Below are 11,802 nucleotides of genomic sequence, written 5' to 3' on the forward strand. Positions count from 1 at the left end.
AATTTCATTTATTTCTGCTCTGATCTTTGTTATTTCTCTCCTTTTGCTTGCGTTGGGATTAGTTTGCTGTTCTTTCTCCAGTTCTTCAAAGTGAACAGTTAATTCTTGCATTTTTGCCTTTTCTTCTTTTCTGATATAGGCATTTAGGGCAATAAATTTCCCTCTTAGCACTGCCTTTGCTGCATCCCATAAGTTTTGATATGTTGTGTTTTCATTTTCATTTGCCTCGAGGTATTTACTAATTTCTCTTGCAATTTCTTCTTTGACCCACTCGTTGTTTAGGAGTGTGTTGTTGAGCCTCCACGTATTTGTGAATTTTCTGGCACTCCACCTATTATTGATTTCCAACTTCATTCCTTCATGATCCGAGAAAGTGTTGTGTATGATTTCAATCTTTTTAAATTTGTTGAGACTTGCTTTGTGACCCAGCATATGGTCTATCTTTGAGAATGATCCATGAGCACTTGAGAAAAAGGTGTATCCTGCTGTTGTGGGATGTAATGTCCTATAAATGTCTGTTAAGTCTAGCTCATTTACAGTAATATTCAGATTCTCTATTTCTTTATTGATCCTCTGTCTAGATGTTCTGTCCATTGATGAGAGTGGGGAATTGAAGTCTCCAACTATTATGGTATTTGTGTCTATTTCCCTTTTCAGTGTTTGCAGTGTATTCCTCACGTATTTTGGGGCATTCTGGTTCGGTGCTAAATATTTATGATTGTTATGTCTTCTTGTTTAATTGTTCCTTTTATTAGTATATAGTGTCCTTCTTTGTCTCTTTTAACTGTTTTGCATTTGAAGTCTAACTTGTTGGATATTAGTATAGCCACTCCTGCTCTTTTCTGGTTGTTATTTGCATGAAATATCTTTTCCCAGCCTTTCACTTTCAACCTATGTTTATCTTTGGGTCTAAGATGTGTTTCCTGTAGACAGCATATAGAAGGATCCTGTTTTTTAATCCATTCTGCCAGTCTATGTCTTTTTTTTTTTTTTTAAAGGAAAGACAGAGAGAAGGAAGGAAGGATAGAAGGAAGGAAGGAAGGAAGAAAGGGAAACATTTTTAAACATTTTCTTGTTTTTTATTGTATTCTGTTTCTCCGTTTTTGTTACATGGGCTGGGGCCGGGAATCGAACCGAGGTCCTCCGGCATAGCAGGCAAGCACTTTGCCCGCTGAGCCACCGCGGCCCGCCCCAGTCTATGTCTTTTGATTGGGGAATTCAGTCCATTAACATTTAGTGTTATTACTATTTGGATAATATTTTCCTCTGCCATTTTGCCTTTTGTATTATATATATCATATCTGACTTTCCTTCTTTCTACACTCTTCTCCATACCTCTCTCTTCTGTCTTTTCAGTTCTGACTCTAGTGCTCCCTTTAGTATTTCTTGCAGAGCTGGTCTCTTGGTCAAAAATTCTCTCAGTGACTTTTTGTCTGAGAATGTTTTAATTTCTCCCTCATTTTTGAAGGACAATTTTGCTGGATATAGGAGTCTTGGTTGGCAGTTTTTCTCTTTTAGTAATTTAAATATATCATCCCACTGTCTTCTAGCTTCCATGGTTTCTGCTGAAAAATCTACACATAGTCTTATTGGGTTTCCCTTGTATGTGATGGATTTTCTCTTGCTGCTTTCAAGATCCTCTCTTTCTCTTTGACCTCTGACATTCTAACTAGTAAGTGTCTTGGAGAACACCTATTTGGGTCTAATCTCTTTGGGGTGCGCTGCACTTCTTGGATCTGTAATTTTAGGTCTTTCATAAGAGTTGGGAAATTTTTAGTGATAATTTCTTCCATTAGTTTTTCTCCTCCTTTTCCCTTCTCTTCTCCTTCTGGGACATCCACAACATGTATATTTGTGCGCTTCATATTGTCCTTGAGTTCCCTGATACCCTGTTCAAATTTTTCCATTCTTTTCCCGATAGTTTCTGTTTGTTTTTGGAATTCAGATGTTCCATCCTCCAAATCACTAATTCTATCTTCTGTCTCTTTGAATCTATCATTGTAGGTATCCATTGTTTTTTCTATCTTTTCTACTTTGTCCTTCACTTCCATAAGTTCTGTGATTTGTTTTTTCAGTTTTTCTATTTCTTCTTTATGTTCAGCCCATGTCTTCTTCATGTCCTCCCTCAATTTATCGATTTCGTTTTTGAAGAGGTTTTCCATTTCTGTTCGTATATTCAGGATTAGTTGTCTCAGCTCCTGTATCTCATTCGAACTATTGGTTTGTTCCTTTGACTGGGCCATATTCTCAATCTTCTGAGCATGGACCGTTATCTTCTGCTGCTGGCATCTGGGCATTTAGTCAGATTTCCCTGGGTGTCGGACCCAACGAGGTTGTAAGATTTTTCTGTGAAATCTCTGGGTTCTGTTTTTTCTTATCTTGCCCAGTAGGTGGCGCTCGTGGCACACGTTTGTCTGCGGGTCCCACCAGTAAAAGGTGCTGTGGGTCCTTTAACTTTGGAAAACTGTCGCCGTCCGGGAGGTTCGCTAGCCGAAGCGGCTTGGAAGAGTGCGAGCCGGCCCGGGGTCCAAACGCGGGGAGGGTCGCTGGCCGCCGCAGCCCGGGAAGGCGCCCGTCCGAATTTCCTAGTTGGCCTGGGGCAACAAGTGCGGCGGGAGGGCGCCAGCGGCAGCGGCCCGCCCGGGAGAGTGCACGCTCCCGGGGAGTCACGGGTTTGGAAGGGGCCCCTCCCCCGTCACCGTTCTCCGCGGCCTGGGGCCCTCTGATCCAACTCTCTCTGTTGGTCTGGGGGCTGTGCGCGGAGCGGGCGCCAGCCACCGTGGTTTGAGGGGACTGCCCGTCCAACTCTCCCAGCCGGCCTGGGAAGGGGGAAGGGAGCGACTCCGGCCGCTTGCCGCCCCGTCCGGCGAAGCCCGCGCCCCTCGGCGACCTCACCAGAGCGAGCTCTCCCAGCCAGCCAGCCGCTCCAGGATGGGGTACGCTGTCTTTTTTATCTCTGTCATGGCTTTGGGAGCTGTTCTGTATTGTTTCTACTCCCCTAGTAGCTGTCCTGCCTCACTCAGTTCATCTTGCACTGCGTCCAAGTCCCTCTGCTACCAGGCTCGTCCTCACACTGTTGAACAGCAAAGGCTGTGGATTCTTCAGACTTCTCACTCGATAAACAATTCCTGGGACATTGTGGTATTGCTTGTGTGGTAGATCCTAAGTGGTGCTTCCTTCTGTTTTGCCAATGTTTGACTCATGTTCTCTGGAGCTCCTTGACTGGGAGCATAAATATTTATAATTGTTATTTCTTCTTGGTGAATTAACCCTTTTATTAATATATAGTGTCCTTCTTTGTCACTTATGATGTGTGTACATTTAAAGTCTAGTTTGTCTAATATTAGTATGGCTACTCCTGCTTTCTTTTGGTTACAGCTTGCATGGAATGTCTTTTTCTATCCTTTCACTTTCAATCTATTTCTATTCTTGTGTCTAAGATGAGTCTCTTGTAAGCAGCATACAGCTGGATTATATTTCTCAATCTATTCTGTCTACTATCATTTTTTTTTTAAATGGGCAGGCACTGGGAAACGAGCCCAGGTCTCTGACATGGCAGGCAAGAACTCTGTCACTGCACACAATTGCCCGCTCCTACTATATTTTTTAATTGGTAAGTTTAGTCCATTAACATTCAAAGTTATTACTGTAAAGACATTTCTTGAATCCACGATCTTATCCTTTAAATTTTATTTGTCAGATTTATATATTCTTTTCCTTCTTTCTATTTTTATCATTTAAGTTACACTTACTATTACTCTTCAATTCTGTGCCCTCCTCCAGATATCCCTCTCTTGTCTTTTTTGTTCAGCCTGAAGAATTCCCTTTAGTATTTCTTGAAGGGCCAGTCTCCTGTTGACAAATTCTTTCAGGATTTGTTCCTCTGAAAATTTTAATCTCTCCCTGTTTTTTTTTTTTATTATTAAATCGTTTCTTAGTTTATTGCATCTGTGGCTAATTACATCAATGATCAAATAAAGGAATATCTTCCACAAAGAGAGAATCCAATCAGTTGGATTTAATTCAATTAATTGAAGACTTTTAAGGGAGAAGAGAGAAATTCCATGTCTTCTTCAGCCAGCCAGCCCCTCCTGGAGAGTTCACTAGTGACCATTATAGGAGTTGCCAGCTAGTACCTGCCTTAGGAATTTGGATTTATGCTTCCAAACAGTTATCTGAGACTTTTATAAAATCTCATATTTATAGGTATCTCCTGTTGGTTCTGTCTCTCTGGAAAACCCTGATCAATATAATAAATTCCCTTGGAATAGTCTAGTTAATGCGGAAAAGGATATGCCTGTTGTTTTGTTACTATCATCTGAATCCACACCAAACCCCTAGAGCATATTAATTATTTAGAACATATTTAATCCCCTTATTTATCCTTAAAGAAAATACTCATTGTATTCCCATCATCGTACTGAGTGTTTAACATTGAGTAAAAGAAAAACATGAAATTTGTGTTCACAGAGATTACATTTTAGTCAGGTGAAAAACTAGATGTAAGTAATAAGTAGAGACAAAAATCTTAGGTGGTTTTTCATGCTATAAAATAACATAGAATATGTATATAACAAAAAAATCTAAAACAACATAGACAAGCTGTTTTAGACACTTCTTAAGAATATTAGATAAGTAAGTTTGAGACTCACTCACTGAGAGCAGGTGACTGATATTCTCTAGCATCATGTCTCTGAACAGCTTTCTCTGGAATGTATCTAGCATGGCCCACTCCTCCTGAATAAATTCTATAACTCTATCTTTCAAGTTCACTAACCTCTAAAAACATCAGCAATATAAGAGTTCAAATAGGGACATCTGCCAATATCCAGAGTAGAATGATTAAGAGCATAGCACTGAGGAACTGGTGACTGTCATGGTTAGGGACATGTGTCAACTTGACCAAGTTGTGGTAGCTGTTTATCTGATTGGGCAAGTACTGGCCTGTCTGTTGCAATGAGGACATTTCATAGGATTATGTCATAATCACGTCAGCTGCATCCACAGCTCATTCCATTTGTAATCAGCCAAAGGGGAGTGTCTTCTACAATTAGTGATGCTAAATCTAATCACGGGAAGCCTTTTAAGGAGAACTCAGAGGAGACAGGCCCCATTCCTGCTTCGACTGGTGAGCCTCTCCTGCAGAGTTCATCCAAACCCTCCATCGGAGTCATTGGCTTCACAGCCTGCCCTGTGGATTTTAGACTCTGCGTTCCTGTGGTCACGTGAGACACTTTTATAAATTTTATATTTGCAAGTGTTCCCTGTTGATTCTGTTTCTCTAGAGAATCCTAACTAATACAGTGACTATTGACAGAAAGCTCAAACTGCATTTGAGTTTCAAGTCAGATGATTCTCAATGCTGAACAGTCATCTGCTTTCATAGGTATGGACACATACACAAACACACACTGATTACTTGGCTCAGTTATTTAAAAAAATCTCAAAAGACACATAGGTATAATATAACCTGGACATTTCCCAATAAACTGGTCATTATGACTTGCTGATGGTGATGTATAATTTGCACTTCAGCCTTTATAACAACAACTAAAAAAACCCTTTTCCACATATTTCTAGTAAATATAGAGATTCATCATGGGACAATGAATACCCACATTTATAACTATAGTTAGATTACTGCCCCAGATGACCTTGGTTTTCTCTCATCTATGAAATCATTTAACAACCAGTTTGAAATTTTGAAACATCCATTGAGCTTATGTGTAAAGTACTTTGTATCTGAACATAATATACGGTATATTATTCAATAGAATGGCAGCAAACTTTGCAGTTAAGTATAGCATTCTGCAGAACTAAATAGTTATCATGGATAACTTGGGACAATGTATGCTACCTCACTCAACTCTCCATAAGTCAAGTATTCATCATAACAAACAACCATGGACAGATCATCAGCACACTCCACAGACTCCCAAGACTTCTGTTCCAAAGAATGATCTTAGCTGGCCATTCTAGGGATATGAGATCTTCCAAACTCAACTTTTCTTGGGATCTTCAAAACCCATGTTCATCATCTCTCTTCTATCTTCACTTCCTCTTTATGTTCAAGAGTAAAAGAAGCTATGAAGCCATTCTGGTCGCTCCAATTCTTCAAAAAATTTCACAGGGCCATAAATTTTACTCTACCTGTTTTATTCCTGACTGTAAGCAGTGGCTGCATTCTCAACAGCTCAGCTGACAACTATCTTCCTCTGGGTTTACACACACAGCAAGATAAGTATGATGATGCCTTCACCAAATTCCAGTGCTCAGAGGTTCTTTATCACTCTATAAAAAGTACCATTTTCATGGAGGACTCTCCTTTAATGCAGTTGACAGTGTCATCAGTTGTGGACATGGACCAAGTACTCCCAGAGCTATGAGTGCCTCCTCGTGGATCCCGCAGGAAGAAATTGTCTATCCTTCCTGTAGTTGTAGCTCCCCTCTTCCCTAGTTATCAGTTTCCTCACCATTCCAGACACTTCACTTGTATGTCCTACATCCAGCAGTCCTTTGCCCCAAGCAGCACATTATGACTGCTCTCCCATAGTGTCTGTAGGGGTATTCAGTGAGCTTCCATCTTACACAATGGACAAGTTCTAGGACAACAAATTTCTTAGGCCACCATCTGACAGATTGGGCCAAACATACATGCTCACAGTATGTGTTCAAGGGTTACTGTGCTCTCCCCCAAAACTGGAATTAGGGATCTGTGCACTGGGAGCGTAAGCTAGCTTCTAACTGGGGAGGATTAGAGAAAGGCCCACATAGGGCTCCAGTAGCTCCTACTGCTTTTGAGTGGACTTTTCCTTGATCGGTGCTTGCACTGTCATTTAACTGTTTTCTGGAGCTTTGAGGAAAATGTTTCTGCCAATTCTTGCTCATTGTTCATAACTTCTGGGATGGAGCTCGGGAATGGAGCCCTGAGTTATCTCACGCTGCCATTTTAAATGGAATGGGGCTCAGAAGTTTGATTTAATGCCTAAAAATCAATTAGTGTAATAGACTATATCAATAGAAGAAAGAACAAAATCACATGATCATCTAAATAGATGCAGCAAAAGCATTAAGATCCAACACCCTTTTATAATAAACACTCAAAAGAAAACTTTCTTGACCTGATAAAGGACAGCTATGAAAAACCCACAGCTAACATTAAACTTAATTTGGAAAGACTGAAGGCTTTCCCCCTGAGATCAGAAAGAAAACAAAGATATCCACACTCTTGCCACTTCTATTCAGTATTATTGTATTGGAGGTTCTAGCCAGGGAAATTAGACAAGGAAAAAAAAAAGGCATCTAGATTGGAAAAGAAGAAGTAAAACTATCTCTGTTTGCAGAGGACATCATCCTATGTATAGAGAATCCTACGGAATTCAACAATAAGAGATAGTAAATGAGTGAGCAAGACTGCAGGGTATAATATCAATATACAAAATCCAATTATACGAGACAATGTTATTGGTTAAACAAGAATCTTTTAAAGAAATGTTGCTGGGATAAGTGGTTATCCACCTGCAGAAGAATGAGGTAGAACCCCTACTTCATATAACTAATATTAATTCAGAATAAGTCAACAATTGTAAATGTAAGAGCTAAAATTATAAAAGTCTTTCTTAGAAGAAAATATAGGAGTAAATTTTCATGACCTTGGATTAGATAAGGGTTTCTAAGATATAACACTAAAAAGACAAGTAACCAAATTAAAAATAGATAAACAGAACTTCATGAAAATTTTATGCTCCAAAGGCCACTATAAAGTGAAAAGATAACCCACAAAATTGATGGAAGTATTTGCAAATCATATCTGATCTGACAAAGGACTTATATCTACACTATATAAAGATCTCTTATAACTCAGTAATAATCAAATTTTTAAATAAAGAGCTGAAGATAATTCTCCAAAGAAGATAATACAAATTGTCAATAAGCAATGCAAAGATGATCAAAACATCATTAGCCATCAGGGAAATGCAAATCAAAGCTGCAATGGGATAACCATTCCCACTACTAGGATGTCTATAATTAAAAAAAAATTGAAAAATATCAATTGTTAGTGAGGATGTGGGGAAATTGGAACCTTATACATGGCTGGTGGAGTTATGAAATGGTACAGCCACTTTGGAAAACCATCTGGCAGTTCCTCAAAACATTGAACATAGAATTATCATGTAACCCAGCAGTTCTACTCCTCAGTATATCCTCAAGAGAAATGAAAACCTATGTCCACACAAAAGTTTGTATGCAAATGTTTATAGCAGCATTGTTCATAATAGCCAAAAATGGGGGAACAACCCAAATGTCCATCATTTGGAAGATAAAGATGGATAAACAAATGTGATATATCCATATAATGGAATATTATTCAGCAATAAAAGGAAATGCTTTATGTATTAGTTAGGGCTCTCTAGAGAAACAGAATCAACAGGAAACACTCTCAAATATAAAATTTATAAAAGTGTCTCACATAACCATGGGAAGGCAGAGTCCAAAATCCGCAGGGCAGGCTGTGAAGCTGACAATTCGATGGAGGGTCTGGATGAACTCCAAAGGAGAGGCTCACCAGCCGAAGCAGGAAGAGAGGCTGTCTCTTCTGAATCCTCCTTAAAAGGCTTCCAAGTGATTAGATTAAACATCACTCATTGCAGAAGACATTCCCCTTGGCTGATTACAAATGGAATCAGCTGTGGATGCATCTGACATGATCATGATTTAATTCTATGAAATGTCCTCATTGCAACAGACAGGCCAGGACTTGCCCAACCAGACAAACAGGTACCACCACTTGACCAAGTTGATACATGAACTTGACCTTGACAGTCTACCCTTCTCAACTTGGCAGCTATACTTATCACCTTAAATCATACCTAATTTCTAAATAAAAAACACACATTTTTTCTTTCACCTAACAATACTCAACTGTCCTGCATATAACTGGAAACACATTAAATCTCTCCAGAATAGGGTGCAAGTCCTTGGGTAATATTCATTCTTAAACGCAATATCTTACAACTTAAATAATACAACATGAACAAAACAGCATTACAGTCCTCATTTCTGAAACTGATCAAGTGGTCGTAGTTCATATTTATCACTACCTTCTTCCACTACCCATTCCATGTTCCCATTACCCTCAGCAAGCACTCTAGCTGGCCATGGTTCTTTGCCTGGTGGGGTGACCCAAACCTTCATTCCTGAAGTTTCAGACCCATTGGTAATCCTGCCTGTATTGGGTTGTTGCAGTTTTCCATTGATTTTAATCACAGGGCATGATAGTACTAAGATGCCCTAGGGGATCTTCCATATTCTGAGAAAACTCTTCTTTACCTCCATTGTGTAGTTGCAATCCTATTTCCCCCTGAAAGGGTAAATCACCCTAGCTGATAATGTAATCCCCTTCTTGGCTTGTTGATCCAGAGGCATGAGTAGCCCAAAGTGACCAGGTGGCAGTCTTAGATTTCAGTTCAATGGAAAACAACAATCAAATCATTGTTGTTTCTCCTGGAGGAAGCATTCCCCGTTTTGGAATTAAAACCTGTAGACCAGCGGAACTCAGGGTTGCAGGAACAGAAAGCAAAAATTTTCCTAGTGGATCACTAGGGGTAACAGTGAGTGGTACCACTCCCATTTTCACCCCTTGGTTCCTGGACCCATGGATCCTGGCTATGGGAGAAACAGCCCCATACAGTGAATGCTGATTCAGAGCATATACAGCTTCCTGGAGAACATTACCCCAGCCCTTCAAGGTATTGCCACCTAGTTGGCACTGTAATTGAGTTTTCAAAAGGCCATTCCACCGTTCTATCAATCCAGCTGCTTCTGGATGATGGGGAACATGGTAAGACCAGATAACTCCATGAGCATGTGCCTATTCCTGCACTTCATTTGCTGTGAAGTGTGTCCCTTGATCAGAAGCAAAGCTGTGTGGAATACCATGAAAATGGATAAAGCATTTTGTAAGCCCAAGGATGGTAGTTTTGGCAGAAGCATTGTGTGCAGGGAAAGCAAAGCCATATCCAGAGTATGTGGCTATTCCAGTTAGACTAAATTGCTGCCCCTTCCATGAAGGGAGTGGTCCAATGTAATCAACCTGCCACCATGTAGCTGGCTGGTCACCTTGGGGAATGGTGCCATATTGGGGACTGAGTGTGGGTTTCTGCTGCTGGCAGATTGGGCACTCAGCAGTGGCTGTAGCCAGTCTTTGCTTATGAGCCCGTTGGGCAATGGCAGGAGTTGCTAGGAAAAGAGGCTGACCGGTATCCACAGAACAGGTCATCTTATCCACTTGATTATCAAAACCTTCCTCTGCTGAAGCCACCCTCTGGAGCGCATTCACATGAGACACAAATATGTTCATGTTTTTGGCCCACTCAGAAAGGTCTATCCACATACTTCTTCCCCAGACCTCTTTGTCACCAATTTTCCAATTATGGTCTTTCCAAGTCCCTGGCCATCCAGTCAAACCATTAGCAATAGCCCATGAGTCAGTATACAAATGCACCTCTGGCCAGTGCTCCTTCCAAGCAAAATGAACAACCAGGTACATTGCTCGAAGTTCTGCCCAATGGGAGGAATTCCCCTCACCGCTGTCCTTCAAGGACATCCCAGAAAGGGGTTGTAATGCTGCAGCTATCCACTTTTGGGTGGTACCTGCATATGGTGCTGAACTATCTGTAAACCAGGCCTGGGTTTTTTCTTCCTCAGTTAATTCACTGTAAGGAACTCCTAAGAGGCCATAGCTCTGGTCTGGGAAAGAGAAGGTAATATGGCAGGAGTGAAGACCACGGGCATTTGGGCCACTTCCTCATGCAACTTACTTATGCCTTCAGGACCTGTTCTGGCCCTATCTCGTATATACCATTTCCATTTTACAATAGAGTCCTGCTGCACACACCCAGCTTTATGGTGGGTCCGACAACACCCAGCTCATGATAAGTAACTTAGGTCTCATGGTAACTTGGTGGACCATGGTTAAGTGTTCAGTCTCTAGTAAGGCCTGGTAGCAGGCCAAAAGTTGTTTCTCAAAAGGAGAGTAGTTATCTGCAGCAGATGGTAAGGCTTTGCTCCAAAATCCTAAGGGTCTGCATTATATGCTGAATTATATGGTTCAAGTGGCTGAGCAGCTTGTACAGCAGCCTGATCCTGTTGCAGAGCCTCCTCTTGAATTTGGTTGACTGCCTATCTACTGTATTTCTAGGTACCCCATGATTTACTAGCCAATACCAAAATTCTCTGTGAGTCAAATTATTTTGACGCCAGCTTTGAGTTTTCTGTCTATTATAATAACCACGTCCACCCTGTCTTTGGCGATAAGTGCTGCCACCTGGCTTCTGCCAACTCTGGATCTGGTCATCCCCATTGGTTTAAGGATTCCAGCTCAGTGACAGCAGTTCCTACAGTAATATCTGACCTATGAGAAGTGCAACTACAAAGCTCACCAGGGGAAATGGAGCTAGTCTCGCAAATGTATATCTCACTATTCTGGTAAAAGGGTGCATCCTCTGGACATTCCTGGAATGTAAGAGCAGGTTTTGCATGATAAATCCACTCTAACATTACAATCTCTCTAAGCCTCTGATTCCCCTCATCTACATCATATCAGGGAAGTTCTGGCATTTCAACCTCAGGTAATGTTGGCCACCTTTTGATCCATGTTTCAACCAACCATGAAAACAACTGTTAATGCCTTTTCTAACCCCTCAAGCTATAAGATTGAATGCAGAATCTCTGCTTAGTGTGCTGATATCAATAAATTCAGCTTGATCCAGCCTTTTATTCCTCCTACCATTATCCCATCCC

This window comes from Tamandua tetradactyla, chromosome 23 (genome assembly GCF_023851605.1).
Source record: "Tamandua tetradactyla isolate mTamTet1 chromosome 23, mTamTet1.pri, whole genome shotgun sequence".
In the NCBI taxonomy this organism is placed as follows: domain Eukaryota; kingdom Metazoa; phylum Chordata; class Mammalia; order Pilosa; family Myrmecophagidae; genus Tamandua; species Tamandua tetradactyla.